We start from the raw sequence: 6258 nt of genomic DNA on the forward strand, positions 1-6258 counted from the left end.
CTGAAAATTGTCCACATTTCATCTAGTTTGAACAGTTCTGCAAAAAATGTACTTCCAGAGTGCAACTAAACATTGTTTATGGAAAAGTGGTTATTTCTGTAGGTCATTGCTGCAACTTGCAGAAAATTGTCCACATTTCATCTAGTTTGAACAGTTCTGCAAAAAATGTACTTCCAGAGTGCAACCAAACATGAAACAGACCTTGTTTATGGAAAAGTGTTTATTTCTGTAGGTCAATTGCTGAAAATTGTCCACATTTCATCTAGTTTGAACAGTTATGTTTAAAACGTATCCAGACTTGCAACCAAACATGAAACAGACCTTGTTTATGGAAAAGTGGTTATTTAGGTAGGTCAATTGCTGCAACAATGCTGAAAATACCTGCAATAGAATTGTGAAAATATCTGACCAATACATTGCTAGGTACTTTCAGGTTGACAGTACAAAAATACAACAACAACAACATGTACATAAACACTGCAACATAAAAAAGTTACAACGTGAAATCTCCTCTATTCCATTCAAACAGAAGAGGACCAAGTAGTGCAGGGACAAGTGGTGCTGTTGTTACGCCCCTGAAAACAAAATGATCACATTACTCACAATTTCTATCAACTAATGACTTAATGCATCTTTTGACTGTATATTGAGGAAGCATAATCACTTCTACTGGATAATTGATAGGTACAGTAGTGAACTGAAGGGTTGTCCCAACTTGTTCAAATCATTATAATACTACTACTAATAATAGTTAAAAGCAGTGCTCCTTATCAGTCCAGTATGTGTGCAGGTATATGTGCTTACACCCAGCCTTTCTTGGTATTGCTGGTTGTAGTACATATACCTGCATACATACTGGACAGTAGGTGGCAATGGTACTGTATATGGGGTGCAACAAACTTACCTGAGACTCCCTGTCTCTGCATATCTGCCCCCAGTTCTGCTGTCTGTGTGCCATCTGCCCTAGCAGGGGCTAAAATCTGATATCAACTTTGGAGGGGACAATTACATGACATTTTCTCAAGAGCAATTCCTGAAAAAACACCAAAAGTAGTGCTGTAACACATAGCCTACGCTGTAATATGTTAAATGTATATTGAGGAACCATAATCACTACTACTGGATAATTCATAGGTACAGTAGTTAACTGAAGGGTTGTCCCAACTTGTTCAAATCATTATAATACTACTACTAATAATAGTTATAGCAGTGTTCCTTATCAGTCCAGTATGTATGCAGGTATATGTACTTACAACCAGCCAGTAGGTGGCAATGGTACTGTACACTGACTGTATATGGGGTGCAACAAACTTACCTGAGACTCCCTGTCTCTGCCAGTCTGTCCCTGCATATCTGTCCCCAATTCTGCTGTCTGTGTGCCATCTGCCCTAGCAGGGGCTAAAATCTGTTATCAACTTTGGAGGGGACAATTACATGACATTTTCTCAAGAGCAATTCATGAAAAAACACCAAAAGTAGTGCTGTAACACATAGCCTACGCTGTAATATGTTAAATGTATATTGAGGAACCATAATCACTACTACTGGATAATTGATAGGTACAGTAGTGAACTGAAGGGTTGTCCCAACTTGTTCAAACACATAGCCTACGCTGTAATATGTTAAATGTATATTGAGGAAGCATAATCACTACTACTGGATAATTGATAGGTACAGTAGTGAACTGAAGGGTTGTCCCAACTTGTTCAAATCATTATAATACTACTACTAATAATAGTTAAAAGCAGTGCTCCTTATCAGTCCAGTATGTGTGCAGGTATATGTGCTTACACCCAGCCTTTCTTGGTATTGCTGGTTGTAGTACATATACCTGCATACATACTGGACAGTAGGTGGCAATGGTACTGTATATGGGGTGCAACAAACTTACCTGAGACTCCCTGTCTCTGCCAGTCTGTCCCTGCATATCTGTGTGCCATCTGCCCTAGCAGGGGCTAAAATCTGTTATCAACTTTGGAGGGGACAATTACATGACATTTTCTCAAGAGCAATTCCTGAAAAAACACCAAAAGTAGTGCTGTAACACATAGCCTACGTTGTAATATGTTAAATGCATATTGAGGAACCATAATCACTACTACTGGATAATTCATAGGTACAGTAGTTAACTGAAGGGTTGTCCCAACTTGTTCAAATCATTATAATACTACTACTAATAATAGTTATAGCAGTGTTCCTTATCAGTCCAGTATGTATGCAGGTATATGTACTTACAACCAGCCAGTAGGTGGCAATGGTACTGTACACTGACTGTATATGGGGTGCAACAAACTTACCTGAGACTCCCTGTCTCTGCCAGTCTGTCCCTGCATATCTGTCCCCAATTCTGCTGTCTGTGTGCCATCTGCCCTAGCAGGGGCTAAAATCTGTTATCAACTTTGGAGGGGACAATTACATGACATTTTCTCAAGAGCAATTCATGAAAAAACACCAAAAGTAGTGCTGTAACACATAGCCTACGCTGTAATATGTTAAATGTATATTGAGGAACCATAATCACTACTACTGGATAATTGATAGGTACAGTAGTGAACTGAAGGGTTGTCCCAACTTGTTCAAATCATTATAATACTACTACTAATAATAGTTAAAAGCAGTGCTCCTTATCAGTCCAGTATGTGTGCAGGTATATGTGCTTACACCCAGCCTTTCTTGGTATTGCTGGTTGTAGTACATATACCTGCATACATACTGGACAGTAGGTGGCAATGGTACTGTACACTGACTGTATATGGGGCGCAACAAACTTACCTGAGACTCCCTGTCCCTGCATATCTGTCCCCAGTTCTGCTGTCTGTGTGCCATCTGCCCTAGCAGGGGCTAAAATCTGTTATCAACTTTGGAGGGGACAATTACATGACATTTTCTCAAGAGCAATTCCTGAAAAAACACCAAAAGTAGTGCTGTAACACATAGCCTACGCTGTAATATGTTAAATGTATATTGAGGAACCATAATCACTACTACTGGATAATTGATAGGTACAGTAGTGAACTGAAGGGTTGTCCCAACTTGTTCAAATCATTATAATACTACTACTAATAATAGTTAAAAGCAGTGCTCCTTATCAGTCCAGTATGTGTGCAGGTATATGTGCTTACACCCAGCCTTTCTTGGTATTGCTGGTTGTAGTACATATACCTGCATACATACTGGACAGTAGGTGGCAATGGTACTGTATATGGGGTGCAACAAACTTACCTGAGACTCCCTGTCTCTGCATATCTGCCCCCAGTTCTGCTGTCTGTGTGCCATCTGCCCTAGCAGGGGCTAAAATCTGATATCAACTTAGAAGGGACAATTACATGACATTTTCTCAAGAGCAATTCCTGAAAAAACACCAAAAGTAGTGCTGTAACACATAGCCTACGTTGTAATATGTTAAATGCATATTGAGGAACCATAATCACTACTACTGGATAATTCATAGGTACAGTAGTTAACTGAAGGGTTGTCCCAACTTGTTCAAATCATTATAATACTACTACTAATAATAGTTATAGCAGTGTTCCTTATCAGTCCAGTATGTATGCAGGTATATGTACTTACAACCAGCCAGTAGGTGGCAATGGTACTGTACACTGACTGTATATGGGGTGCAACAAACTTACCTGAGACTCCCTGTCTCTGCCAGTCTGTCCCTGCATATCTGTCCCCAATTCTGCTGTCTGTGTGCCATCTGCCCTAGCAGGGGCTAAAATCTGTTATCAACTTTGGAGGGGACAATTACATGACATTTTCTCAAGAGCAATTCATGAAAAAACACCAAAAGTAGTGCTGTAACACATAGCCTACGCTGTAATATGTTAAATGTATATTGAGGAACCATAATCACTACTACTGGATAATTGATAGGTACAGTAGTGAACTGAAGGGTTGTCCCAACTTGTTCAAATCATTATAATACTACTACTAATAATAGTTAAAAGCAGTGCTCCTTATCAGTCCAGTATGTGTGCAGGTATATGTGCTTACACCCAGCCTTTCTTGGTATTGCTGGTTGTAGTACATATACCTGCATACATACTGGACAGTAGGTGGCAATGGTACTGTACACTGACTGTATATGGGGCGCAACAAACTTACCTGAGACTCCCTGTCCCTGCATATCTGTCCCCAGTTCTGCTGTCTGTGTGCCATCTGCCCTAGCAGGGGCTAAAATCTGTTATCAACTTTGGAGGGGACAATTACATGACATTTTCTCAAGAGCAATTCCTGAAAAAACACCAAAAGTAGTGCTGTAATATGTTAAATGTATATTGAGGAACCATAATCACTACTACTGGATAATTGATAGGTACTGTAGTGAACTGAAGGGTTGTCCCAACTTGGTCAAATCATTATAATACTACTACTAATAATATTTAAGCAGTGTTCCTTATCAGTCCAGTATGTGTGCAGGTATATGTGCTACAACCAGCCTTTCTTGGTATAGCTGGTTGTAGTACATATACCGGCATACATACTGGACAGTAGGTGGCAATGGTACTGTATATGGGGTGCAACAAACTTACCTGAGACTCCCTGCCTCTGCCAGTCTGTCCCTGCATATCTGTCCCCAGTTCTGCTGTCTGTGTAGGGGCTAGCAGGGGCTAAAATCTGATATCAACTTAGGAGGGACAATTACATGACATTTTCTCAAGAGCAATTCCTGAAAAAACACCAAAAGTAGTGCTGTAACACATAGCCTACGCTGTAATATGTTAAATGTATATTGAGGAACCATAATCACTACTACTGGATAATTGATAGGTACAGTAGTTAACTGAAGGGTTGTTCAAATCATTATAATACTACTACTAATAATAGTTATAGCAGTGTTCCTTATCAGTCCAGTATGTATGCAGGTATATGTACTTACAACCAGCCTTTCATCATTTATTTCAACGTGTTACAACGTGAAATCGCCTCTATTCCATTCAAACCGTAGAGGACCAAACTACATCTCCCATAATGCAACGCCAGCACAGGTGGCCAGCAAAGATAATCGTCTACATCCAGAAAGGCTTGCTAGCTAGCAACAGCAGCACTTTTAGCACTCTGTAAACTATATTAATAACAACAATAAAACTCTGAAAGTTACATGTTTCAATAGTCTCACACTCCCTTATAACAATATCTACAGCATTAACCTTGGGATGTTTAATCTATTTCATGTTATGGACTTCTACAAAGGAGTAATTTGCAACACATACCCTTCTCTATGTGTTTTCTCGGACTGAGGAGAACTGGAGCTACACCATGGTGTTAGTCGGTGACACGAGCGCCCAGATGAAATCAACCAATAAGAATGCTTGAATGATGAGATCCAACCAATAAGAATGCTTGAACATTAAATACACATTTCTTTCGAGGCAGGTGGAAACATAACCAACCTTGTTAACAGACGATAGCAAAAGTTCAATTTTTGACAACTCCACATAAATTGAATAGGTACTAGCTAGCTAGCTTGATAGTTAATGTTTGCGCGCCAGCTCTGCAAATTCAGCAAGTGTGTGTGTGAACGCATCCAACGTTAACCTCAAGTCAATTAGTTTAATTAGTTAGCTAAACTAATGACCTACAGTGGATCAAACCATTGAGGCAAAGGGCGGGGGTCGCAGTCTTTTGAAACTTAAAAACGCGCTATTAGTGTCTATAATCAGCTTAAGTGCTTTCATTGCGTTCATTCATATTATTGAAATTACATAGATATGTTTACAGTGATATATTGGGGGGGGGGGGGGGGGGGGGGGGGGGAATCATATTTTTCCCAGGATAGGGGGATCGTGTCCCCCCTGGGATTTCTGCCTATGCACGTGATATCTCCTCACTCACGTGGTTGATTGAAGGACGAACTGAGTTGTGTTGATGGCAAAGATGAAGAAGGAGGGATGACTAGAAACGATTCAGTTGACCTGTTTATGTGTGGAGTAATTGTCGGAGTAGAGGAATTTGTGTAATTCAGGTAAAAAAATAACCCAATGTTTATATCACAGGACAAATTAGCTAGCAAGTTAACTAGCTAAATTGCCATACAAGTCTAGCTACCATCGCGTTTTTGTCCATTTGGGATCCTGTGTATGCGGTAGATTTTTTGCCGTGTTTTCGTCCACTTGGGGAATGGGAGATACGGGTCCAGATTTTTTGTTGTTGTTGTTTCCAGTGATGTGTGTCCTCCGAAGTTGGTGTAACTGCTCCAGTGTTTGGGTTAGGGGTTAGGTTTAGGGTTAGGGGTTAGGGTTAAGGGTTAGGTTT

At 40.0% G+C, this 6258-nt stretch overlaps 1 long non-coding RNA gene across 1 annotated transcript; it reads right to left on the minus strand.

Moving 5' to 3' along the window:
* Positions 1-210: 210 nt before the first annotated feature.
* LOC118965611 lies at positions 211-3677 on the minus strand. The gene is made up of 2 exons (XR_005053021.1): positions 3633-3677; positions 211-575 (listed from the first exon to the last, which is right to left on the minus strand). It is a non-coding gene; the product is annotated as an uncharacterized LOC118965611 (long non-coding RNA).
* Positions 3678-6258: the final 2581 nt, after the last annotated feature.

This window comes from Oncorhynchus mykiss, chromosome 8 (assembly GCF_013265735.2).
Source record: "Oncorhynchus mykiss isolate Arlee chromosome 8, USDA_OmykA_1.1, whole genome shotgun sequence".
NCBI lineage: Eukaryota > Metazoa > Chordata > Actinopteri > Salmoniformes > Salmonidae > Oncorhynchus > Oncorhynchus mykiss.